Genomic DNA, 26861 nt, shown 5'->3' on the forward strand with positions numbered 1-26861 from the left:
ATTCTCGAGTTACGACGGGGATGGCCCTTCCACCAACGTGTGTGTTCAGCCATGTCAGGACTCCTGCCTAGTTGCGAGGGACAACTCGGGATTCGCCTCGAGGCTTGGCAGGGCAATTGGGACGCCTCTCCAGCTGAGACGGGAGACCAAGGGTCCCTTTCCACGTGCCACAGGAATCCTCGGTCTCCTATCAAGTTTCACGAGGAGTCAGGCATCGTCTCCTTTGGAGGCACTGATCTCCGCATACCTCTGGAGTTTTCAAAGGATTTGAGGCCTCCTGTCGCGATGAGGTGGGGAACTAGGTCTTTCTCTGTGGTCTCCATAGGGGATTCAGACACCCTTTCGTCCTGGGAGATGCAAGACGAGCCTGCATTTCAGTCACTGCAGGGATATCCGGCCTTATTTCGAGTCAGGGCATCGCGGTGTCCATTCCACTTGAGGCCGCAAACTCAGGGTCCCTCTCACATACCTAGAGCTGAGAGAAGCCTCCTCTTGAGGTGCTTGTGGTAAGGTGGTATTCCTCTGGAGTCGAAGCCAGGGACTAACCTCTCATCTCGAGTTGATTTTTGGTCCACGGAGCTCTTTCGTGTTGCTACAGTGACCTCAGGATCCCTCTAGCCTTGAAACAGTGTTCTTGGGGTTTCTCTGGAGTGCCATGAAGGAAATCAAGGCTCCTTTCATGTGTGATGTGCAACACAGAATTGCTCTGCACGCAGTGCAGGGGAATCGGGCCTCGTCTCACGGCGAGGGGGAAGTCTCATGGCTTTTCTCGAGTTGCGGCGGGAACCTGGGGTATATTCTCCAGTTACGACGGGGATGGCCCTTCCACCCACGTGTTTGTTCAGCCACGTCAGGACTCTTGCCAAGTTGCGAGACACAACTCGGGATTCTCCTCGAGGCTTGGCAAGGCAATTGTGACGCCTCTCCAGCTGAGGCGGGAGACCAAGGGTCCCTTTCCACGTGCCACAGGAATCCTGGGACTCCTATCAAGTTTCACGAGGAGTCAGGCATCGTGTCCTTTGGAGGCACTGATCTCCGCGTACCTCTGGAGTTTTCAAAGGATGTGAGGCCTCCGGTCGCGATGAGGGGGGAACTAGGTGTTTCTCTGTGGTCTCCACAGGGGATTCAGGCATCCTTTCTTCTTGGGAGATGCAAGACGAGCCTGCATTCAAGTCACTGCAGGGATATCCGGCCTTATTTCGAGTCAGGGCATCGCGGTGTCCATTCCACTTGAGGCCGCAAACTCAGGGTCCCTCTCACATACGTAGAGCTGAGAGAAGCCTCCTCTTGAGGTGCTTGTGGTAAGGTGGTATTCCTCTGGAGTCGAAGCCAGGGACTAACCTCTCATCTCGAGTTGATTTTTGGCCCACGGAGTTCTTTCGTGTTGCTACAGTGACCTCAGGATCCCTCTAGCCTTGAAACAGTGTTCTTGGGGATTCTCTGGAGTGCCATCAAGGAAATCAAGGCTCCTTTCATGTGTGATGTGCAACACGGAATTGCTCTGCACGCAGTGCAGGGGAATCGGGCCTCATCTGGCGGCGAGGGGGAAGTCTCATGGTTTTTCTCGAGTTGCGGCGGGAACCTGGGGTATATTCTCGAGTTACGACGGGGATGGCCCTTCCACCCATGAGTGTGTTCAGCCACGTCAGGACTCTTGCCTAGTTGCGAGACACAACTCGGGATGCTCCTCGAGGCTTGGCAAGGCAATTGGGACGCCTCTCCAGCTGTGGCGGGAGACCAAGGGTCCCTTTCCACGTGCCACAGGAATCCTGGGACTCCTATCAAGTTTCACCAGGAGTCGGGCATCGTCTCCTTTGGAGGCACTGATCTCCGCGTACCTCTGGAGTTTTCAAAGGATGTGAGGCCTCCGGTCGCGATGAGGTGGGGAACTAGGTCTTTCTCTGTGGTCTCCACAGGGGATTCAGACATCCTTTCATCTTGGGAGATACAAGACGAGCCTGCATTCAAGTCACTGCAGGGATATCCAGCCTTATTTCGCGTCAGGGCATCGCGGTGTCCATTCCACTTGAGGCCGCAAACTCAGGGTCCCTCTCACTTACCTAGAGCTGAGAGAAGCCTCCTCTTGAGGTGCTTGTGGTAAGGTGGTATTCCTCTGGAGTCGAAGCCAGGGACTAACCTCTCATCTCGAGTTGATTTTTGGCCCACGGAGCTCTTTCGTGTTGCTACAGTGACCTCAGGATCCCTCTAGCCTTGAAACAGTGTTCTTGGGGTTTCTCTGGAGTGCCATCAAGGAAATCAAGGCTCCTTTCATGTGTGATGTGCAACACGGAATTGCTCTGCACGCAGTGCAGGGGAATCGGACCTCATCTGGCGGCGAGGGGGAAGTCTCATGGTTTTTCTCGAGTTGCGGCGGGAACCTGGGGTATATTCTCGAGTTACGACGGGGATGGCCCTTCCACCCACGTGTTTCTTCAGCGACGTCAGGACTCCTGCCTAGTTGCGAGGGACAACTCTGGATTCTCCTCGAGGCTTGGCAGGGCAATTGGGACGCCTCTCCAGCTGAGGCGGGAGACCAAGTGTCCCTTTCCAAGTGCCACAGGAATCCTGGGACTCCTATCAAGTTTCATGAGGAGTCAGGCAACGTCTCCTTTGGAGGCACTGATCTCCGCGTACCTCTGGAGTTTTCAAAGGATGTGAGGCTATCGGTCGCGATGAGGTGGGGAACTAAGTCTTTCTCTGTGCTTTCCACAGGGGATTCAGACATCCTTTCGTCCTGGGAGATGCAAGACGAGCCTGCATTGAAGTCACTGCAGGGATATCCGGCCTTATTTCGAGTCAGGGCATCGCGGTGTCCATTCCTCTTGAGGCCGCATACTCACGGTCCCTCTCACATACCTAGAGCTGAGAGAAGCCTCCTCTTGAGGTGCTTGTGGTAATGTGGTATTCCTCAGGAGTCGAAGCCAGGGACTAACCTCTCATCTCGTGTTGATTCTTGGTCCACGGAGCTCTTTCGTGTTGCTACAGTGACCTCAGGATCCCTCTAGCCTTGAAACAGTGTTCTTGGGGTTTCTCTGGAGTGCCATCAAGGAAATCAAGGCTCCTTTCATGTGTGATGTGCAACACGGAATTGCTCTGCACGCAGTGCAGGGGAATCGGGCCTCATCTCGCGGCGAGGGGGAAGTCTCATGGTTTTTCTCGAGTTGCGGCGGGAACCTGGGGTATATTCTCGAGTTACGACGGGGATGGCCCTTCCACACACGTGTGTGTTCAGCCATGTCAGGACTCCTGCCTAGTTGCGAGGGACAACTCGGGATTCTCCTCGAGGCATTGCAGGGCAATTGGGACGCCTCTCCAGCTGAGACGGGAGACCAAGGGTCCCTTTCCACGTGCCACAGGAATCCTGGGTCTCCTATCAAGTTTCACGAGGAGTCAGGCATCGTCTCCTTTGGAGGCACTGATCTCCGCATACCTCTGGAGTTTTCAAAGGATTTGAGGCCTCCTGTCGCGATGAGGTGGGGAACTAGGTCTTTCTCTGTGGTCTCCACAGGGCATTCAGACACCCTTTCGTCTTGGGAGATGCAAGACGAGCCTGCATTCCAGTCACTGCAGGGATATCCGGCCTTATTTCGAGTCAGGGCATCGCGGTGTCCATTCCTCTTGAGGCCGCATACTCACGGTCCCTCTCACATACCTAGAGCTGAGAGAAGCCTCCTCTTGAGGTGCTTGTGGTAAGGTGGTATTCCTCTGGAGACGAATCCAGGGACTAACCTCTCTTTTCGAGTTGATTTTTGGTCCACAGAGTTCTTTTGTGTTGCTACAGTGACCTCAGGATCCCTCTATCCTTGAAACAGTGTTCTTGGGGGTTCTCTGGAGTGCCATCAAGGAAATCAAGGCTCCTTTCATGTGTGATGTGCAAGACGGAATTGCTCTGCACGCAGTACAGGGGAATCGGGCCTCATCTCGCATCGAGGGGGAAGTCTCATAGTTTTTCTCGAGTTGCGGCGGGAACCTGGGGTATATTCTCGAGTTACGACGGGGATGGCCCTTCCACCCACGTGTTTGTTCAGCCACGTCAGGACTCCTGCCTAGTTGCGAGGGACAACTCGGGATTCTTCTCGAGGCTTGGCAGGGCAATTGGAACGCCTCTCCAGCTGAGGCGGGAGACCAAGGGTCCCTTTCCACGTGCCACAAGAATCCTGGGACTCCTATCAAGTTTCATGAGGAGTCAGGCATTGTCTCCTTTGGAGGCACTGATCTCCGCGTACCTCTGGAGTTTTCAAAGGATGTAAGGCCTGCGGTCGCGATGAGGTGGGGAACTAGGTGTTTCTCTGTGGTCTCCACAGGGAATTCAGACATCCTTTCTTCTTGGGAGATGCAAGACGAGCCTGCATTCAGGTCACTGCAGGGATATCCGGGCTTATTTCGAGTCAGGGCATCGCGGTGTCCATTCCACTTCAGGCGGCAAACTCAGGGTCCCTCTCACATACCTAGAGCTGAGAGAAGCCTCCTCTTGAGGTGCTTGTGGTAAGGTGGTATTCCTCTGGAGTCGAAGCCAGGGACTAACCTCTCATCTCGTGTTGATTCTTGGTCCATGGAGCTCTTTCGTGTTGCTACAGTGACCTCAGGATCCCTCTAGCCTTGAAACAGTGTTCTTGGGGTTTCTCTGGAGTGCCATCAAGGAAATCAAGGCTCCTTTCATGTGTGATGTGCAACACGGAATTGCTCTGCACGCAGTGCAGGGGAATCGGGCCTCATCTCGCGGCGAGGGGGAAGTCTCATGGTTTTTCTCGAGTTGCGGCGGGAACCTGGGGTATATTCTCGAGTTACGACGGGGATGGCCCTTCCACCCACGTGTGTGTTCAGCCATGTCAGGACTCCTGCCTAGTTGCGAGGGACAACTCGGGATTCTCCTCGAGGCTTGGCAGGGCAATTGGGACGCCTCTCCAGCTGAGACGGGAGACCAAGGGTCCCTTTCCACGTGCCACAGGAATCCTGGGTCTCCTATCAAGTTTCACGAGGAGTCAGGCATCGTCTCCTTTGGAGGCACTGATCTCCGCATATCTCTGGAGTTTTCAAAGGATTTGAGGCCTCCTGTCGCGATGAGGTGGGGAACTTTGTCTTTCTCTGTGGTCTCCACAGGGCATTCAGACACCCTTTCGTCCTGGGAGATGCAAGACGAGCCTGCATTCCAGTACCTGCAGGGATATCCGGCCTTATTTCGAATCAGGGCATCGCGGTGTCCATTCCACTTGAGGCCGCAAACTCAGGGTCCCTCTCACATACCTAGAGCTGAGAGAAGCCTCCTCTTGAGGTGCTTGTGGTAAGGTGGTATTCCTCTGGAGTCGAAGCCAGGGACTAACCTCTCATCTCGAGTTGATTTTTGGTCCACGGAGCTCTTTCGTGTTGCTACAGTGACTTCAGGATCCCTCTAGCCTTGAAACAGTGTTCTTGGGGTTTCTCTGGAGTGCCATGAAGGAAATCAAGGCTCCTTTCATGTGTGATGTGCAACACAGAATTGCTCTGCACGCTGTGAATGGGAATCGGGCCTCATCTCGCGGCGAGGGGGAAGTCTCATGTTTTTTCTCGAGTTGCGGCGGGAACCTGGGGTATATTCTCGAGTTACGACGGGGATGGCCCTTCCACACACGTGTTTGTTCAGCCACGTCAGGACTCTTGCCTAGTTGCGAGACACAACTCGGGATTCTCCTCGAGGCTTGGCAAGGCAATTGGGACGCCTCTCCAGCTGAGGCGGGAGACCAAGGGTCCCTTTCCACGTGCCACAGGAATCCTGGGACTCCTATCAAGTTTCACGAGGAGTCAGGCATCGTCTCCTTTGGAGGCACTGATCTCCGCGTACCTCTGGAGTTTTCAAAGGATGTGAGGCTATCGGTCGCGATGAGGTGGGGAACTAAGTCTTTCTCTGTGCTTTCCACAGGGGATTCAGACATCCTTTCGTCCTGGGAGATGCAAGACGAGCCTGCATTGAAGTCACTGCAGGGATATCCGGCCTTATTTCGAGTCAGGGCATCGCGGTGTCCATTCCACTTGAGGCCGCAAACTCAGGGTCCCTCTCACATACCTAGAGCTGAGAGAAGCCTCCTCTTGAGGTGCTTGTGGTAAGGTGGTATTCCTCTGGAGACGAATCCAGGGACTAACCTCTCTTTTCGAGTTGATTTTTGGTCCACAGAGTTCTTTCGTGTTGCTACAGTGACCTCAGGATCCCTCTAGCCTTGAAACAGTGTTCTTGGGGTTTCTCTGGAGTGCCATCAAGGAAATCAAGGCTCCTTTCATGTGTGATGTGCAAGACGGAATTGCTCTGCACGCAGTACAGGGGAATCGGGCCTCATCTCGCATCGAGGGGGAAGTCTCATGGTTTTTCTCGAGTTGCGGCGGGAACCTGGGGTATATTCTCGAGTTACGACGGGGATGGCCCTTCCACCCACGTGTTTGTTCAGCCACGTCAGGACTCCTGCCTAGTTGCGAGGGACAACTCGGGATTCTCCTCGAGGCTTGGCACCGCAATTGGAACGCCTCTCCAGCTGAGGCAGGAGACCAAGGGTCCCTTTCCACGTGCCACAAGAATCCTGGGACTCCTATCAAGTTTCACGAGGAGTCAGGCATCGTCTCCTTTGGAGGCACTGATCTCCGCGTACCTCTGGAGTTTTCAAAGGATGTGAGGCCTCCGGTCGCGATGAGGTGGGGAACTAGGTGTTTCTCTGTGGTCTCCACAGGGGATTCAGGCATCCTTTCTTCTTGGGAGATGCAAGACGAGCCTGCATTCAAGTCACTGCAGGGATATCCGGCCTTATTTCGAGTCAGGGCATCGCGGTGTCCATTCCACTTGAGGCCGCAAACTCAGGGTCCCTCTCACATACCTAGAGCTGAGAGAAGCCTCCTCTTGAGGTCCTTGTGGTAAGGTGGTATTCCTCTGGAGTCGAAGCCAGGGACTAACCTCTCATCTCGAGTTGATTTTTGGCCCACGGAGTTCTTTCGTGTTGCTACAGTGACCTCAGGATCCCTCTAGCCTTGAAACAGTGTTCTTGGGGATTCTCTGGAGTGCCATCAAGGAAATCAAGGCTCCTTTCATGTGTGATGTGCAAGACGGAATTGCTCTGCACGCAGTACAGGGGAATCGGGCCTCATCTCGCATCGAGGGGGAAGTCTCATAGTTTTTCTCGAGTTGCGGCGGGAACCTGGGGTATATTCTCGAGTTACGACGGGGATGGCCCTTCCACCCACGTGTTTGTTCAGCCACGTCAGGACTCCTGCCTAGTTGCGAGGGACAACTCGGGATTCTTCTCGAGGCTTGGCAGGGCAATTGGAACGCCTCTCCAGCTGAGGCGGGAGACCAAGGGTCCCTTTCCACGTGCCACAAGAATCCTGGGACTCCTATCAACTTTCATGAGGAGTCAGGCATTGTCTCCTTTGGAGGCACTGATCTCCGCGTACCTCTGGAGTTTTCAAAGGATGTAAGGCCTGCGGTCGCGATGAGGTGGGGAACTAGGTGTTTCTCTGTGGTCTCCACAGGGAATTCAGACATCCTTTCTTCTTGGGAGATGCAAGACGAGCCTGCATTCAGGTCACTGCAGGGATATCCGGGCTTATTTCGAGTCAGGGCATCGCGGTGTCCATTCCACTTCAGGCGGCAAACTCAGGGTCCCTCTCACATACCTAGAGCTGAGAGAAGCCTCCTCTTGAGGTGCTTGTGGTAAGGTGGTATTCCTCTGGAGTCGAAGCCAGGGACTAACCTCTCATCTCGTGTTGATTCTTGGTCCATGGAGCTCTTTCGTGTTGCTACAGTGACCTCAGGATCCCTCTAGCCTTGAAACAGTGTTCTTGGGGTTTCTCTGGAGTGCCATCAAGGAAATCAAGGCTCCTTTCATGTGTGATGTGCAACACGGAATTGCTCTGCACGCAGTGCAGGGGAATCGGGCCTCATCTCGCGGCGAGGGGGAAGTCTCATGGTTTTTCTCGAGTTGCGGCGGGAACCTGGGGTATATTCTCGAGTTACGACGGGGATGGCCCTTCCACCCACGTGTGTGTTCAGCCATGTCAGGACTCCTGCCTAGTTGCGAGGGACAACTCGGGATTCTCCTCGAGGCTTGGCAGGGCAATTGGGACGCGTCTCCAGCTGAGACGGGAGACCAAGGGTCCCTTTCCACGTGCCACAGGAATCCTGGGTCTCCTATCAAGTTTCACGAGGAGTCAGGCATCGTCTCCTTTGGAGGCACTGATCTCCGCATATCTCTGGAGTTTTCAAAGGATTTGAGGCCTCCTGTCGCGATGAGGTGGGGAACTTTGTCTTTCTCTGTGGTCTCCACAGGGCATTCAGACACCCTTTCGTCCTGGGAGATGCAAGACGAGCCTGCATTCCAGTACCTGCAGGGATATCCGGCCTTATTTCGAATCAGGGCATCGCGGTGTCCATTCCACTTGAGGCCGCAAACTCAGGGTCCCTCTCACATACCTAGAGCTGAGAGAAGCCTCCTCTTGAGGTGCTTGTGGTAAGGTGGTATTCCTCTGGAGTCGAAGCCAGGGACTAACCTCTCATCTCCAGTTGATTTTTGGTCCACGGAGCTCTTTCGTGTTGCTACAGTGACTTCAGGATCCCTCTAGCCTTGAAACAGTGTTCTTGGGGTTTCTCTGGAGTGCCATGAAGGAAATCAAGGCTCCTTTCATGTGTGATGTGCAACACAGAATTGCTCTGCACGCTGTGAATGGGAATCGGGCCTCATCTCGCGGCGAGGGGGAAGTCTCATGGTTTTTCTCGAGTTGCGGCGGGAACCTGGGGTATATTCTCGAGTTACGACGGGGATGGCCCTTCCACACACGTGTTTGTTCAGCCACGTCAGGACTCTTGCCTAGTTGCGAGACACAACTCGGGATTCTCCTCGAGGCTTGGCAAGGCAATTGGGACGCCTCTCCAGCTGAGGCGGGAGACCAAGGGTCCCTTTCCACGTGCCACAGGAATCCTGGGACTCCTATCAAGTTTCACGAGGAGTCAGGCATCGTCTCCTTTGGAGGCACTGATCTCCGCGTACCTCTGGAGTTTTCAAAGGATGTGAGGCTATCGGTCGCGATGAGGTGGGGAACTAAGTCTTTCTCTGTGCTTTCCACAGGGGATTCAGACATCCTTTCGTCCTGGGAGATGCAAGACGAGCCTGCATTGAAGTCACTGCAGGGATATCCGGCCTTATTTCGAGTCAGGGCATCGCGGTGTCCATTCCACTTGAGGCCGCAAACTCAGGGTCCCTCTCACATACCTAGAGCTGAGAGAAGCCTCCTCTTGAGGTGCTTGTGGTAAGGTGGTATTCCTCTGGAGACGAATCCAGGGACTAACCTCTCTTTTCGAGTTGATTTTTGGTCCACAGAGTTCTTTCGTGTTGCTACAGTGACCTCAGGATCCCTCTAGCCTTGAAACAGTGTTCTTGGGGTTTCTCTGGAGTGCCATCAAGGAAATCAAGGCTCCTTTCATGTGTGATGTGCAAGACGGAATTGCTCTGCACGCAGTAAAGGGGAATCGGGCCTCATCTCGCATCGAGGGGGAAGTCTCATGGTTTTTCTCGAGTTGCGGCGGGAACCTGGGGTATATTCTCGAGTTACGACGGGGATGGCCCTTCCACCCACGTGTTTGTTCAGCCACGTCAGGACTCCTGCCTAGTTGCGAGGGACAACTCGGGATTCTCCTCGAGGCTTGGCACCGCAATTGGAACGCCTCTCCAGCTGAGGCAGGAGACCAAGGGTCCCTTTCCACGTGCCACAAGAATCCTGGGACTCCTATCAAGTTTCACGAGGAGTCAGGCATCGTCTCCTTTGGAGGCACTGATCTCCGCGTACCTCTGGAGTTTTCAAAGGATGTGAGGCCTCCGGTCGCGATGAGGTGGGGAACTAGGTGTTTCTCTGTGGTCTCCACAGGGGATTCAGGCATCCTTTCTTCTTGGGAGATGCAAGACGAGCCTGCATTCAAGTCACTGCAGGGATATCCGGCCTTATTTCGAGTCAGGGCATCGCGGTGTCCATTCCACTTGAGGCCGCAAACTCAGGGTCCCTCTCACATACCTAGAGCTGAGAGAAGCCTCCTCTTGAGGTCCTTGTGGTAAGGTGGTATTCCTCTGGAGTCGAAGCCAGGGACTAACCTCTCATCTCGAGTTGATTTTTGGCCCACGGAGTTCTTTCGTGTTGCTACAGTGACCTCAGGATCCCTCTAGCCTTGAAACAGTGTTCTTGGGGATTCTCTGGAGTGCCATCAAGGAAATCAAGGCTCCTTTCATGTGTGATGTGCAACACGGAATTGCTCTGCACGCAGTGCAGGGGAATCGGGCCTCATCTCGCGGCGAGGGGGAAGTCTCATGGTTTTTCTCGAGTTGCGGCGGGAACCTGGGGTATATTCTCGAGTTACGACGGGGATGGCCCTTCCACCCACGTGTTTCTTCAGCGACGTCAGGACTCCTGCCTAGTTGCGAGGGACACCTCGGGATTCTCCTCGAGGCTTTGCAGGGCAATTGGGACGCCTCTCCAGCTGAGACGGGAGACCAAGGGTCCCTTTCCACGTGCCACAGGAATCCTGGGTCTCCTATCAAGTTTCACGAGGAGTCAGGCATCGTGTCCTTTGGAGGCACTGATCTCCGCGTACCTCTGGAGTTTTCAAAGGATGTAAGGCCTCCGGTCGCGATGAGGTGGGGAACTAGGTGTTTCTCTGTGGTCTCCACAGGGGATTCAGACATCCTTTCTTCTTGGGAGATGCAAGACGAGCCTGCATTCAGGTCACTGCAGGGATATCCGGCCTTATTTCGAGTCAGGGCATCGCGGTGTCCATTCCATTTCAGGCCGCAAACTCAGGATCCCTCTCACATACCTAGAGCTGAGAGAAGGCTCCTCTTGAGGTGCTTGTGGTAAGGTGGTATTCCTCAGGAGTCGAAGCCAAGGACTAACCTCTCATCTCGTGTTGATTCTTGGTCCACGGAGCTCTTTCGTGTTGCTACAGTGACCTCAGGATCCCTCTAGCCTTGAAACAGTGTTCTTGGGGTTTCTCTGGAGTGCCATGAAGGAAATCAAGGCTCCTTTCATGTGTGATGTGCAACACGGAATTGCTCTGCACGCAGTGCAGGGGAATCGGGCCTCATCTCGCGGCGAGGGGGAAGTCTCATGGTTTTTCTCGAGTTGCGGCGGGAACCTGGGGTATATTCTCGAGTTACGACGGGGATGGCCCTTCCACCAACGTGTGTGTTCAGCCATGTCAGGACTCCTGCCTAGTTGCGAGGGACAACTCGGGATTCGCCTCGAGGCTTGGCAGGGCAATTGGGACGCCTCTCCAGCTGAGACGGGAGACCAAGGGTCCCTTTCCACGTGCCACAGGAATCCTCGGTCTCCTATCAAGTTTCACGAGGAGTCAGGCATCGTCTCCTTTGGAGGCACTGATCTCCGCATACCTCTGGAGTTTTCAAAGGATTTGAGGCCTCCTGTCGCGATGAGGTGGGGAACTAGGTCTTTCTCTGTGGTCTCCATAGGGGATTCAGACACCCTTTCGTCCTGGGAGATGCAAGACGAGCCTGCATTTCAGTCACTGCAGGGATATCCGGCCTTATTTCGAGTCAGGGCATCGCGGTGTCCATTCCACTTGAGGCCGCAAACTCAGGGTCCCTCTCACATACCTAGAGCTGAGAGAAGCCTCCTCTTGAGGTGCTTGTGGTAAGGTGGTATTCCTCTGGAGTCGAAGCCAGGGACTAACCTCTCATCTCGAGTTGATTTTTGGTCCACGGAGCTCTTTCGTGTTGCTACAGTGACCTCAGGATCCCTCTAGCCTTGAAACAGTGTTCTTGGGGTTTCTCTGGAGTGCCATGAAGGAAATCAAGGCTCCTTTCATGTGTGATGTGCAACACAGAATTGCTCTGCACGCAGTGCAGGGGAATCGGGCCTCGTCTCACGGCGAGGGGGAAGTCTCATGGCTTTTCTCGAGTTGCGGCGGGAACCTGGGGTATATTCTCGAGTTACGACGGGGATGGCCCTTCCACCCACGTGTTTGTTCAGCCACGTCAGGACTCTTGCCAAGTTGCGAGACACAACTCGGGATTCGCCTCGAGGCTTGGCAAGGCAATTGTGACGCCTCTCCAGCTGAGGCGGGAGACCAAGGGTCCCTTTCCACGTGCCACAGGAATCCTGGGACTCCTATCAAGTTTCACGAGGAGTCAGGCATCGTCTCCTTTGGAGGCACTGATCTCCGCGTACCTCTGGAGTTTTCAAAGGATGTGAGGCCTCCGGTCGCGATGAGGGGGGAACTAGGTGTTTCTCTGTGGTCTCCACAGGGGATTCAGGCATCCTTTCTTCTTGGGAGATGCAAGACGAGCCTGCATTCAAGTCACTGCAGGGATATCCGGCCTTATTTCGAGTCAGGGCATCGCGGTGTCCATTCCACTTGAGGCCGCAAACTCAGGGTCCCTCTCACATACGTAGAGCTGAGAGAAGCCTCCTCTTGAGGTGCTTGTGGTAAGGTGGTATTCCTCTGGAGTCGAAGCCAGGGACTAACCTCTCATCTCGAGTTGATTTTTGGCCCACGGAGTTCTTTCGTGTTGCTACAGTGACCTCAGGATCCCTCTAGCCTTGAAACAGTGTTCTTGGGGATTCTCTGGAGTGCCATCAAGGAAATCAAGGCTCCTTTCATGTGTGATGTGCAACACGGAATTGCTCTGCACGCAGTGCAGGGGAATCGGGCCTCATCTGGCGGCGAGGGGGAAGTCTCATGGTTTTTCTCGAGTTGCGGCGGGAACCTGGGGTATATTCTCGAGTTACGACGGGGATGGCCCTTCCACCCATGAGTGTGTTCAGCCACGTCAGGACTCTTGCCTAGTTGCGAGACACAACTCGGGATGCTCCTCGAGGCTTGGCAAGGCAATTGGGACGCCTCTCCAGCTGTGGCGGGAGACCAAGGGTCCCTTTCCACGTGCCACAGGAATCCTGGGACTCCTATCAAGTTTCACCAGGAGTCGGGCATCGTCTCCTTTGGAGGCACTGATCTCCGCGTACCTCTGGAGTTTTCAAAGGATGTGAGGCCTCCGGTCGCGATGAGGTGGGGAACTAGGTCTTTCTCTGTGGTCTCCACAGGGGATTCAGACATCCTTTCATCTTGGGAGATACAAGACGAGCCTGCATTCAAGTCACTGCAGGGATATCCAGCCTTATTTCGCGTCAGGGCATCGCGGTGTCCATTCCACTTGAGGCCGCAAACTCAGGGTCCCTCTCACTTACCTAGAGCTGAGAGAAGCCTCCTCTTGAGGTGCTTGTGGTAAGGTGGTATTCCTCTGGAGTCGAAGCCAGGGACTAACCTCTCATCTCGAGTTGATTTTTGGCCCACGGAGCTCTTTCGTGTTGCTACAGTGACCTCAGGATCCCTCTAGCCTTGAAACAGTGTTCTTGGGGTTTCTCTGGAGTGCCATCAAGGAAATCAAGGCTCCTTTCATGTGTGATGTGCAACACGGAATTGCTCTGCACGCAGTGCAGGGGAATCGGACCTCATCTGGCGGCGAGGGGGAAGTCTCATGGTTTTTCTCGAGTTGCGGCGGGAACCTGGGGTATATTCTCGAGTTACGACGGGGATGGCCCTTCCACCCACGTGTTTCTTCAGCGACGTCAGGACTCCTGCCTAGTTGCGAGGGACAACTCTGGATTCTCCTCGAGGCTTGGCAGGGCAATTGGGACGCCTCTCCAGCTGAGGCGGGAGACCAAGTGTCCCTTTCCAAGTGCCACAGGAATCCTGGGACTCCTATCAAGTTTCATGAGGAGTCAGGCAACGTCTCCTTTGGAGGCACTGATCTCCGCGTACCTCTGGAGTTTTCAAAGGATGTGAGGCTATCGGTCGCGATGAGGTGGGGAACTAAGTCTTTCTCTGTGCTTTCCACAGGGGATTCAGACATCCTTTCGTCCTGGGAGATGCAAGACGAGCCTGCATTGAAGTCACTGCAGGGATATCCGGCCTTATTTCGAGTCAGGGCATCGCGGTGTCCATTCCACTTGAGGCTGCAAACTCAGGGTCCCTCTCACATACCTAGAGCTGAGAGAAGCCTCCTCTTGAGGTGCTTGTGGTAAGGTGGTATTCCTCTGGAGACGAATCCAGGGACTAACCTCTCTTTTCGAGTTGATTTTTGGCCCACGGAGCTCTTTCGTGTTGCTACAGTGACCTCAGGATCCCTCTATCCTTGAAACAGTGTTCTTGGGGTTTCTCTGGAGTGCCATCAAGGAAATCAAGGCTCCTTTCATGTGTGATGTGCAAGACGGAATTGCTCTGCACGCAGTGCAGGGGAATCGGGCCTCATCTCGCGGCGAGGGGGAAGTCTCATGGTTTTTCTCGAGTTGCGGCGGGAACCTGGGGTATATTCTCGAGTTACCACGGGGATGGCCCTTCCACCCACGTGTTTGTTCAGCCACGTCATGACTCTTGCCTAGTTGCGAGGGACAACTCGGGATTCTCCTCGAGGCTTGGCACGGCAATTGGGACGCCTCTCCAGCTGAGGCGGGAGACCAAGGGTCCCTTTCCACGTGCCACAAGAATCCTGGGACTCCTATCAAGTTTCACGAGGAGTCAGGCATCGTCTCCTTTGGAGGCACTGATCTCCGCGTACCTCTGGAGTTTTCAAAGGATGTGAGGCCTCCGGTCGCGATGAGGTGGGGAACTAGGTCTTTCTCTGTGGTCTCCACAGGGGATTCAGACATCCTTTCTTCTTGGGAGATGCAAGACGAGCCTGCATTCAAGTCACTGCAGGGATATCCGGCCTTATTTCGAGTCAGGGCATTGCGGTGTCCATTCCACTTGAGGCGGCAAACTCAGGATCCCTCTCACATACCTAGAGCTGAGAGAAGCCTCCTCTTGAGGTGCTTGTGGTATGGTGGTATTCCTCAGGAGTCGAAGCCAGGGACTAACCTCTCATCTCGTGTTGATTCTTGGTCCACGGAGCTCTTTCGTGTTGCTACAGTGACCTCAGGATCCCTCTAGCCTTGAAACAGTGTTCTTGGGGTTTCTCTGGAGTGCCATTAAGGAAATCAAGGCTCCTTTCATGTGTGATGTGCAACACGGAATTGCTCTGCACGCAGTGCAGGGGAATCGGGCCTCATCTCGCGGCGAGGGGGAAGTCTCATGGTTTTTCTCGAGTTGCGGCGGGAACCTGGGGTATATTCTCGAGTTACGACGGGGATGGCCCTTCCACACACGTGTGTGTTCAGCCATGTCAGGACTCCTGCCTAGTTGCGAGGGACAACTCGGGATTCTCCTCGAGGCATTGCAGGGCAATTGGGACGCCTCTCCAGCTGAGACGGGAGACCAAGGGTCCCTTTCCACGTGCCACAGGAATCCTGGGTCTCCTATCAAGTTTCACGAGGAGTCAGGCATCGTCTCCTTTGGAGGCACTGATCTCCGCATACCTCTGGAGTTTTCAAAGGATTTGAGGCCTCCTGTCGCGATGAGGTGGGGAACTAGGTCTTTCTCTGTGGTCTCCACAGGGCATTCAGACACCCTTTCGTCTTGGGAGATGCAAGACGAGCCTGCATTCCAGTCACTGCAGGGATATCCGGCCTTATTTCGAGTCAGGGCATCGCGGTGTCCATTCCACTTGAGGCCGCAAACTCAGGGTCCCTCTCACATACCTAGCGCTGAGAGAAGCCTCCTCTTGAGGTGCTTGTGGTAAGGTGGTATTCCTCTGGAGACGAATCCAGGGACTAACCTCTCTTTTCGAGTTGATTTTTGGTCCACAGAGTTCTTTCGTGTTGCTACAGTGACCTCAGGATCCCTCTATCCTTGAAACAGTGTTCTTGGGGTTTCTCTGGAGTGCCATCAAGGAAATCAAGGCTCCTTTCATGTGTGATGTGCAACACGGAATTGCTCTGCACGCAGTACAGGGGAATCGGGCCTCATCTCCCATCGAGGGGGAAGTCTCATGGTTTTTCTCGTGTTGCGGGGGGAAACTGGGGTATATTCTCGAGTTACGACGGGGATGGCCCTTCCACCCACGTGCTTGTTCAGCCACGTCAGGACTCCTGCCTAGTTGCGAGGGACAACTCGGGATTCTCCTCGAGGCTTGGCAGGGCAATTGGAACGCCTCTCCAGCTGAGGCGGGAGACCAAGTGTCCCTTTCCACGTGCCACAAGAATCCTGGGACTCCTATCAAGTTTCACGAGGAGTCAGGCATCGTCTCCTTTGGAGGCACTGATCTCCGCGTACCTCTGAAGTTTTCAAAGGATGTGAGGCCTCCGGTCGCGATGAGGTGGGGAACTAGGTCTTTCTCTGTGGTCTCCACAGGGGATTCAGACATCCTTTCTTCTTGGGAGATGCAAGACGAGCCTGCATTCAAGTCACTGCAGGGATATCCGGCCTTATTTCGAGTCAGGGCATCGCGGTGTCCATTCCACTTGAGGCCGCAAACTCAGGGTCCCTCTCACATACCTAGAGCTGAGAGAAGCCTCCTCTTGAGGTGCTTGTGGTAATGTGGTATTCCTCAGGAGTCGAAGCCAGGGACTAACCTCTCATCTCGTGTTGATTCTTGGTCCACAGAGCTCTTTCGTGTTGCTACAGTGACCTCAGGATCCCTCTAGCCTTGAAACAGTGTTCTTGGGGTTTCTCTGGAGTGCCATCAAGGAAATCAAGGCTCCTTTCATGTGTGATGTGCAACACGGAATTGCTCTGCACGCAGTGCAGGGGAATCGGGCCTCATCTGGCGGCGAGGGGGAAGTCTCATGGTTTTTCTCGAGTTGCGGCGGGAACCTGGGGTATATTCTCGAGTTACGACGGGGATGGCCCTTCCACACACGTGTGTGTTCAGCCATGTCAGGACTCCTGCCTAGTTGCGAGGGACAACTCGGGATTCTCCTCGAGGCTTTGCAGGGCAATTGGGACGCCTCTCCAGCTGAGGCGGGAGACCAAGGGTCCCTTTCCACGTGCCACAGGAATCCTGGGTCTCCTATCAAGTTTCACGAGGAGTCAGGCATCGTCTCCTTTGGAGGCACTGATCTCCGCATACCTCTGGAGTTTTCAAAGGATTTGAGGCCTCCTGTCGCGATGAGGTGGGGAACTAGGTCTTTCTCTGTGGTCTCCACAGGGGATTCAGACACCCTTTCGTCTTGGGAGATGCAAGACGAGCCTGCATTCAAGTCACTGCAGGGATATCCGGCCTTATTTCGCGTCAGGGCATCGCGGTGTCCATTCCACTTGAGGCCGCAAACTCAGGGTCCCTCTCACATACCTAGAGCTGAGAGAAGCCTCCTCTTGAGGTGCTTGTGTTAAGGTGGTATTCCTCAGGAGTCGAAGCCAGGGACTAACCTCTCATCTCGTGTTGATTCTTGGTCCACGGAGCTCTTTCTTGTTGCTACAGTGACCTCAGGATCCCTCTAGCCTTGAAACAGTGTTCTTGGGGTTTCTCTGGAGTGCCATCAAGGAAATCAAGGCTCCTTTCATGTGTGATGTGCAAGACGGAATTGCTCTGCACGCAGTGCAGGGGAATCGGGCCTCATCTCGCGGCGAGGGGGAAGTCTCATGGTTTTTCTCGAGTTGCGGCGGGAACCTGGGGTATATTCTCGAGTTACGACGGGGATGGCCCTTCCACCCACGTGTTTGTTCAGCCACGTCAGGACTCCTGCCTAGTTGCGAGGGACCACTCGGGATTCTCCTCGAGGCTTGGCAGGGCAATTGGAACGCCTCTCCAGCTGAGGCCGGAGACCAAGGGTCCCTTTCCACGTGCCACAGGAATCCTGGGACTCCTATCAAGTTTCACGAGGAGTCAGGCATCGTCTCCTTTGAAGGCACTGATCTCCGCGTACCTCTGGAGTTTTCAAAGGATGTGAGGCCTCCGGTCGCGATGAGGTGGGGAACTAGGTCTTTCTCTGTGGTCTCCACAGGGGATTCAGACATCCTTTCATCTTGGGAGATGCAAGACTAGCCTGCATTGAAGTCACTGCAGGGATATCAGGCCTTATTTCGAGTCAGGGCATTGCGGTGTCCATTCCACTTGAGGCCGCAAACTCAGGATCCCTCTCACATACCTAGAGCTGAAAGAAGCCTCCTCTTGAGGTGCTTGTGGTAAGGTGGTATTCCTCAGGAGTCGAAGCCAGGGACTAACCTCTCATCTCGTGTTGATTCTTGGTCCACGGAGCTCTTTCGTGTTGCTACAGTGACCTCAGGATCCCTCTAGCCTTGAAACAGTGTTCTTGGGGTTTCTCTGGAGTGCCATCAAGGAAATCAAGGCTCCTTTCATGTGTGATGTGCAACACGGAATTGCTCTGCACGCAATGCAGGGGAATCGGGCCTCATCTGGCGGCGACGGGGAAGTCTCATGGTTTTTCTCGAGTTGCGGCGGGAACCTGGGGTATATTCTCGAGTTACGACGGGGATGGCCCTTCCACACACGTGTTTCTTCAGCGACGTCAGGACTCCTGGCTAGTTCCGAGGGACAACTCTGGATTCTCCTCGAGGCTTGGCAGGGCAATTGGGACGCCTCTCCAGCTGAGGCGGGAGACCAAGTGTCCCTTTCCACGTGTCACAGGAATCCTGGGACTCCTATCAAGTTTCACGAGGAGTCAGGCATCGTCTCCTTTGGAGGCACTGATCTCCGCGTACCTCTGGAGTTTTCAAAGAATGTGAGGCCTCCGGTCGCGATGAGGTGGGGAACTAGGTCTTTCTCTGTGGTCTCCACAGGGGATTCAGACATCCTTTCTTCTTGGGAGATGCAAGACGAGCCTGCATTCAAGTCACTGCAGGGATATCCGGCCTTATTTCGAGTCAGGGCATCGCGCTGTCCATTCCACTTGAGGCCGCAAACTCAGGATCCCTCTCACATACCTAGAGCTGAGAGAAGCCTCCTCTTGAGGTGCTTGTGGTAAGGTGGTATTCCTCAGGAGTCGAAGCCAGGGACTAACCTCTCACCTCGTGTTGATTCTTGGTCCACGGACCTCTTTCGTGTTGCTACAGTGACCTCAGGATCCCTCTAGCCTTGAAACAGTGTTCTTGGGGTTTCTCTGGAGTGCCATCAAGGAAATCAAGGCTCCTTTCATGTGTGATGTGCAACACGGAATTGCTCTGCACGCAGTGCAGGGGAATCGGGCCTCATCTCGCGGCGGGGGGGAAGTCTCATGGTTTTTCTCGAGTTGCGGCGGGAACCTGGGGTATATTCTCGAGTTACGACGGGGATGGCCCTTCCACACACGTGTGTGTTCAGCCATGTCAGGACTCCTGCCTAGTTGCGAGGGACAACTCGGGATTCTCCTCGAGGCTTTGCAGGGCAATTGGGACGCCTCTCCAGCTGAGGCGGGAGACCAAGGGTCCCTTTCCACGTGCCACAGGAATCCTGGGTCTCAGATCAAGTTTCACGAGGAGTCAGGCATCGTCTCCTTTGGAGGCACTGATCTCCGCAAACCTCTGGAGTTTTCAAAGATTTTGAGGCCTCCTGTCGCGATGAGGTGGGGAACTAGGTCTTTCTCTGTGGTCTCCACAGGGGATTCAGACACCCTTTCGTCTTGGGAGATGCAAGACGAGCCTGCATTCAAGTCACTGCAGGGATATCCGGCCTTATTTCGAGTCAGGGCATCGCGGTGTCCATTCCACTTGAGGCCGCAAACTCAGGATCCCTCTCACATACCTAGAGCTGAGAGAAGCCTCCTCTTGAGGTGCTTCTGGTAAGGTGGTATTCCTCTGGAGTCGAAGCCAGGGACTAACCTCTCATCTCGAGTTGATTTTTGGTCCACAGAGTTCTTTCATGTTGCTACAGTGACCTCAGGATCCCTCTAGCCTTGAAACAGTGATCTTGGGGTTTCTCTGGAGTGCCATCAAGGAAATCAAGGCTCCTTTCATGTGTGATGTGCAACACAGAATTGCTCTGCACGCAGTGCAGGGAAATCGGGCCTCATCTCGCGGCGAGGGGGAAGTCTCATGGTTTTTCTCGAGTTCCGGCGGGAACCTGGGGTATATTCTCCAGTTACGACGGGGATGGCCCTTCCACACACGTGTTTGTTCAGCCACGTCAGGACTCTTGCCTAGTTGCGAGACACAACTCGGGATTCTCCTCGAGGCTTGGCAAGGCAATTGGGACGCCTCTCCAGCTGAGGCGGGAGACCAAGGGTCCCTTTCCACGTGCCACAGGAATCCTGGGACTCCTATCAAGTTTCACGAGGAGTCAGGCATCGGCTCCTTTGGAGGCACTGATCTCCGCGTACCTCTGGAGTTTTCAAAGGATTTGAGGCCTCCGGTCGCGATGAGGTGGGGAACTAGGTCTTTCTCTGTGGTCTCCACAGGGGATTCAGACATCCTTTCATCTTGGGAGATGCAAGACGAGCCTGCATTCAAGTCACTGCAGGGATATCCAGCCTTATTTCGAGTCAGGGCATCGCGGTGTCCATTCCACTTGAGGCCGCAAACTCAGGGTCCCTCTCACATACCTAGAGCTGAGAGAAGCCTCCTCTTGAGGTGCTTGTGGTAAGGTGGTATTCCTCTGGAGTCGAAGCCAGGGACTAACCTCTCATCTCGAGTTGATTTTTGGCCCACGGAGCTCTTTCGTGTTGCTACAGTGACCTCAGGATCCCTCTAGCCTTGAAACAGTGTTCTTGGGGTTTCTCTGGAGTGCCATGAAGGAAATCAAGGCTCCTTTCATGTGTGATGTGCAACACGGAATTGCTCTGCACGCAGTGCAGGGGAATCGGGCCTCATCTCGCGGCGAGGGGGAAGTCTCATGGTTTTTCTCGAGTTGCGGCGGGAACCTGGGGTATATTCTCGAGTTACGACGGGGATGGCCCTTCCACACACGTGTTTCTTCAGCGACGTCAGGACTCCTGCCTAGTTGCGAGGGACAACTCTGGATTCTCCTCGAGGCTTGGCAGGGCAATTGGGACGCCTCTCCAGCTGAGGCGGGAGACCAAGTGTCCCTTTCCAAGTGCCAAAGGAATCCTGGGACTCCTATCAAGTTTCACGAGGAGTCAGGCATCGTCTCCTTTGGAGGCACTGATCTCCGCGTACCTCTGGAGTTTTCAAAGGATGTGAGGCCTCCGGTCGCGATGAGGTGGGGAACTAAGTCTTTCTCTGTGCTTTCCACAGGGGATTCAGACATCCTTTCGTCCTGGGAGATGCAAGACGAGCCTGCATTGAAGTCACTGCAGGGATATCCGGCCCTATTTCAAGTCAGGGCATCGCGGTGTCCATTCCACTTGAGGCCGCAAACTCAGGGTCCCTCTCACATACCTAGAGCTGAGAGAAGCCTCCTCTTGAGGTGCTTGTGGTAAGGTGGTATTCCTCAGGAGTCGAAGCCAGGGACTAACCTCTCATCTCGTGTTGATTCTTAGTCCACGGAGCTCTTTCGTGTTGCTACAGTGACCTCAGGATCCCTCTAGCCTTGAAACAGTGTTCTTGGGGTTTCTCTGGAGTGCCATCAAGGAAATCAAGGCTCCTTTCATGTGTGATGTGCAACACGGAATTGCTCTGCACGCAGTGCAGGGGAATCGGGCCTCATCTCCCATCGAGGGGGAAGTCTCATGGTTTTTCTCGAGTTGCGGCGGGAACCTGGGGTATATTCTCGAGTTACGACGGGGATGGCCCTTCCACACACGTGTTTCTTCAGCGACGTCAGGACTCCTGCCTAGTTGCGAGGGACAACTCTGGATTCTCCTCGAGGCTTGGCAGGGCAATTGGGACGCCTCTCCAGCTGAGGCGGGAGACCAAGTGTCCCTTTCCAAGTGCCACAGGAATCCTGGGACTCCTATCAAGTTTCACGAGGAGTCAGGCATCGTCTCCTTTGGAGTCACTGATCTCCGCGTACCTCTGGAGTTTTCAAAGGATGTGAGGCTATCGGTCGCGGTGAGGTGGGGAACTAAGTCTTTCTCTGTGCTTTCCACAGGGGATTCAGACATCCTTTCGTTCTGGGATTGCAAGACGAGCCTGCATTGAAGTCACTGCAGGGATATCCGGCCTTATTTCGAGTCAGGGCATCGCGGTGTCCATTCCACTTGAGGCCGCAAACTCAGGGTCCCTCTCACATACCTAGAGCTGAGAGAAGCCTCCTCTTGAGGTGCTTGTGGTAAGGTGGTATTCCTCTGGAGACGAATCCAGGGACTAACCTCTCTTTTCGAGTTGATTTTTGGTCCACAGAGTTCTTTCGTCTTGCTACAGTGACCTCAGGATCCCTCTATCCTTGAAACAGTGTTCTTGGGGTTTCTCTGGAGTGCCATCAAGGAAATCAAGGCTCCTTTCATGTGTGATGTGCAAGACGGAATTGCTCTGCACGCAGTAAAGGGGAATCGGGCCTCATCTCCCATCGAGGGGGAAGTCTCATGGTTTTTCTCGAGTTGCGGCGGGAACCTGGGGTATATTCTCGAGTTACGACGGGGATGGCCCTTCCACCCACGTGTTTGTTCAGCCACGTCAGGACTCCTGCCTAGTTGCGAGGGACAACTCGGGATTCTCCTCGAGGCTTGGCAGGGCAATTGGAACGCCTCTCCAGCTGAGGCGGGAGACCAAGTGTCCCTTTCCACGTGCCACAAGAATCCTGGGACTCCTATCAAGTTTCACGAGGAGTCAGGCATCGTCTCCTTTGGAGGCACTGATCTCCGCGTACCTCTGGAGTTTTCAAAGGATGTGAGGCCTCCGGTCGCGATGAGGTGGGGAACTAGGTCTTTCTCTGTGGTCTCCACAGGGGATTCAGACATCCTTTCTTCTTGGGAGATGCAAGACGAGCCTGCATTCAAGTCACTGCAGGGATATCCGGCCTTATTTCGAGTCAGGGCATCGCGGTGTCCATTCCACTTGAGGCCGCAAACTCAGGATCCCTCTCACATACCTAGAGCTGAGAGAAGTCTCCTCTTGAGGTGCTTGTGGTAAGGTGGTATTCCTCAGGAGTCGAAGCCAGGGACTAACCTCTCATCTCATGTTGATTCTTGGTCCACGGAGCTCTTTCGTGTTGCTACAGTGACCTCAGGATCCCTCTAGCCTTGAAACAGTGTTCTTGGGGTTTCTCTGGAGTGCCATCAAGGAAATCAAGGCTCCTTTCATGTGTGATGTGCAACACGGAATTGCTCTGCACGCAGTGCAGGGGAATCGGGCCTCATCTCGCGGCGAGGGGGAAGTCTCATGGTTTTTCTCGAGTTGCGGCGGGAACCTGGGGTATATTCTCGAGTTACGACGGGGATGGCCCTTCCACACACGTGTGTGTTCAGCCATGTCAGGACTCCTGCCTAGTTGCGAGGGACAACTCGGGATTCTCCTCGAGGCTTTGCAGGGCAATTGGGACGCCTCTCCAGCTGAGACGGGAGATCAAGGGTCCCTTTCCACGTGCCACAGGAATCCTGGGTCTCCTATCAAGTTTCACGAAGAGTCAGGCATCGTTTCCTTTGGAGGCACTGATCTCCGCAAACCTCTGGAGTTTTCAAAGGATTTGAGGCCTCCTGTCGCGATAAGGTGGGGAACTAGGTCTTTCTCTGTGGTCTCCACAGAGGATTCAGACACCCTTTCGTCTTGGGAGATGCAAGACGAGCCTGCATTCCAGTCACTGCAGGGATATACGGCCTTATTTCGAGTCAGGGCATCGCGGTGTCCATTCCACTTGAGGCCGCAAACTCAGGGTCCCTCTCACATACCTAGAGCTGAGAGAAGCCTCCTCTTGAGGTGCTTGTGGTAAGGTGGTATTCCTCTGGAGTCGAAGCCAGGGACTAACCTCTCATCTCGAGTTGATTTTTGGTCCACGGAGCTCTTTCGTGTTGCTACAGTGACCTCAGGATCCCTCTAGCCTTGAAACAGTGATCTTGGGGTTTCTCTGGAGTGCCATCAAGGAAATCAAGGCTCCTTTCATGTGTGATGTGCAACACAGAATTGCTCTGCACGCAGTGCAGGGAAATCGGGCCTCATCTCGCGGCGAGGGGGAAGTCTCATGGTTTTTCTCGAGTTGCGGCGGGAACCTGGGCTATATTCTCCAGTTACGACGGGGATGGCCCTTCCACACACGTGTTTGTTCAGCCACGTCAGGACTCTTGCCTAGTTGCGAGACACAACTCGGGATTCTCCTCGAGGATTGGCAAGGCAATTGGGACGCCTCTCCAGCTGAGGCGGGAGACCAAGGGTCCCTTTCCACGTGCCACAGGAATCCTGGGACTCCTATCAAGTTTCACGAGGAGTCAGGCATCGGCTCCTTTGGAGGCACTGATCTCCGCGTACCTCTGGAGTTTTCAAAGGATGTGAGGCCTCCGGTCGCGATGAGGTGGGGAACTAAGTCTTTCTCTGTGCTTTCCACAGGGGATTCAGACATCCTTTCGTCCTGGGAGATGCAAGACGAGCCTGCATTCAAGTCACTGCAGGGATATCCGGCCCTATTTCGAGTCAGGGCATCGCGGTGTCCATTCCACTTGAGGCCGCAAACTCAGGGTCCCTCTCACATACCTAGAGCTGAGAGAAGCCTCCTCTTGAGGTGCTTGTGGTAAGGTGGTATTCCTCAGGAGTCGAAGCCAGGGACTAACCTCTCATCTCGTGTTGATTCTTAGTCCACGGAGCTCTTTCGTGTTGCTACAGTGACCTCAGGATCCCTCTAGCCTTGAAACAGTGTTCTTGGGGTTTCTCTGTAGTGCCATCAAGGAAATCAAGGCTCCTTTCATGTGTGATGTGCAACACGGAATTGCTCTGCACGCAGTGCAGGGGAATCGGGCCTCATCTGGCGGCGAGGGGGAAGTCTCATGGTTTTTCTCGAGTTGCGGCGGGAACCTGGGGTATATTCTCGAGTTACGACGGGGATGGCCCTTCCACACACGTGTTTCTTCAGCGACGTCAGGACTCCTGCCTAGTTGCGAGGGACAACTCTGGATTCTCCTCGAGGCTTGGCAGGGCAATTGGGACGCCTCTCCAGCTGAGGCGGGAGACCAAGTGTCCCTTCCAAGTGCCACAGGAATCCTGGGACTCCTATCAAGTTTCACGAGGAGTCAGGCATCGTCTCCTTTGGAGTCACTGATCTCCGCGTACCTCTGGAGTTTTCAAAGGATGTGAGGCTATCGGTCGCGATGAGGTGGGGAACTAAGTCTTTCTCTGTGCTTTCCACAGGGGACTCAGACATCCTTTCGTTCTGGGATTGCAAGACGAGCCTGCATTGAAGTCACTGCAGGGATATCCGGCCTTATTTCGAGTCAGGGCATCGCGGTGTCCATTCCACTTGAGGCCGCAAACTCAGGGTCCCTCTCACATACCTAGAGCTGAGAGAAGCCTCCTCTTGAGGTGCTTGTGGTAAGGTGGTATTCCTCTGGAGACGAATCCAGGGACTAACCTCTCTTTTCGAGTTGATTTTTGGTCCACAGAGTTCTTTCGTCTTGCTACAGTGACCTCAGGATCCCTCTATCCTTGAAACAGTGTTCTTGGGGTTTCTCTGGAGTGCCATCAAGGAAATCAAGGCTCCTTTCATGTGTGATGTGCAAGACGGAATTGCTCTGCACGCAGTAAAGGGGAATCGGGCCTCATCTCCCATCGAGGGGGAAGTCTCATGGTTTTTCTCGAGTTGCGGCGGGAACCTGGGGTATATTCTCGAGTTACGACGGGGATGGCCCTTCCACCCACGTGTTTGTTCAGCCACGTCAGGACTCCTGCCTAGTTGCGAGGGACAACTCGGGATTCTCCTCGAGGCTTGGCAGGGCAATTGGAACGCCTCTCCAGCTGAGGCGGGAGACCAAGTGTCCCTTTCCACGTGCCACAAGAATCCTGGTACTCCTATCAAGTTTCACGAGGAGTCAGGCATCGTCTCCTTTGGAGGCACTGATCTCCGCGTACCTCTGGAGTTTTCAAAGGATGTGAGGCCTCCGGTCGCGATGAGGTGGGGAACTAGGTCTTTCTCTGTGGTCTCCACAGGGGATTCAGACATCCTTTCTTCATGGGAGATGCAAGACGAGCCTGCATTCAAGTCACTGCAGGGATATCCGGCCTTATTTCGAGTCAGGGCATCGCGGTGTCCATTCCACTTGAGGCCGCAAACTCAGGATCCCTCTCACATACCTAGAGCAGAGAGAAGTCTCCTCTTGAGGTGCTTGTGGTAAGGTGGTATTCCTCAGGAGTCGAAGCCAGGGACTAACCTCTCATCTCATGTTGATTCTTGGTCCACGGAGCTCTTTCGTGTTGCTACAGTGACCTCAGGATCCCTCTAGCCTTGAAACAGTGTTCTTGGGGTTTCTCTGGAGTGCCATCAAGGAAATCAAGGCTCCTTTCATGTGTGATGTGCAACACGGAATTGCTCTGCACGCAGTGCAGGGGAATCGGGCCTCATCTCGCGGCGAGGGGGAAGTCTCATGGTTTTTCTCGAGTTGCGGCGGGAACCTGGGGTATATTCTCGAGTTACGACGGGGATGGCCCTTCCACACACGTGTGTGTTCAGCCATGTCAGGACTCCTGCCTAGTTGCGAGGGACAACTCGGGATTCTCCTCGAGGCTTTGCAGGGCAATTGGGACGCCTCTCCAGCTGAGACGGGAGACCAAGGGTCCCTTTCCACGTGCCACAGGAATCCTGGGTCTCCTATCAAGTTTCACGAAGAGTCAGGCATCGTTTCCTTTGGAGGCACTGATCTCCGCAAACCTCTGGAGTTTTCAAAGGATTTGAGGCCTCCTGTCGCGATAAGGTGGGGAACTAGGTCTTTCTCTGTGGTCTCCACAGGGGATTCAGACACCCTTTCGTCTTGGGAGATGCAAGACGAGCCTGCATTCCAGTCACTGCAGGGATATACGGCCTTATTTCGAGTCAGGGCATCGCGGTGTCCATTCCACTTGAGGCCGCAAACTCAGGGTCCCTCTCACATACCTAGAGCTGAGAGAAGCCTCCTCTTGAGGTGCTTGTGGTAAGGTGGTATTCCTCTGGAGTCGAAGCCAGGGACTATCCTCTCATCTCGAGTTGATTTTTGGTCCACGGAGCTCTTTCGTGTTGCTACAG

Source organism: Cervus elaphus, chromosome 32 (genome assembly GCF_910594005.1).
Source record: "Cervus elaphus chromosome 32, mCerEla1.1, whole genome shotgun sequence".
In the NCBI taxonomy this organism is placed as follows: domain Eukaryota; kingdom Metazoa; phylum Chordata; class Mammalia; order Artiodactyla; family Cervidae; genus Cervus; species Cervus elaphus.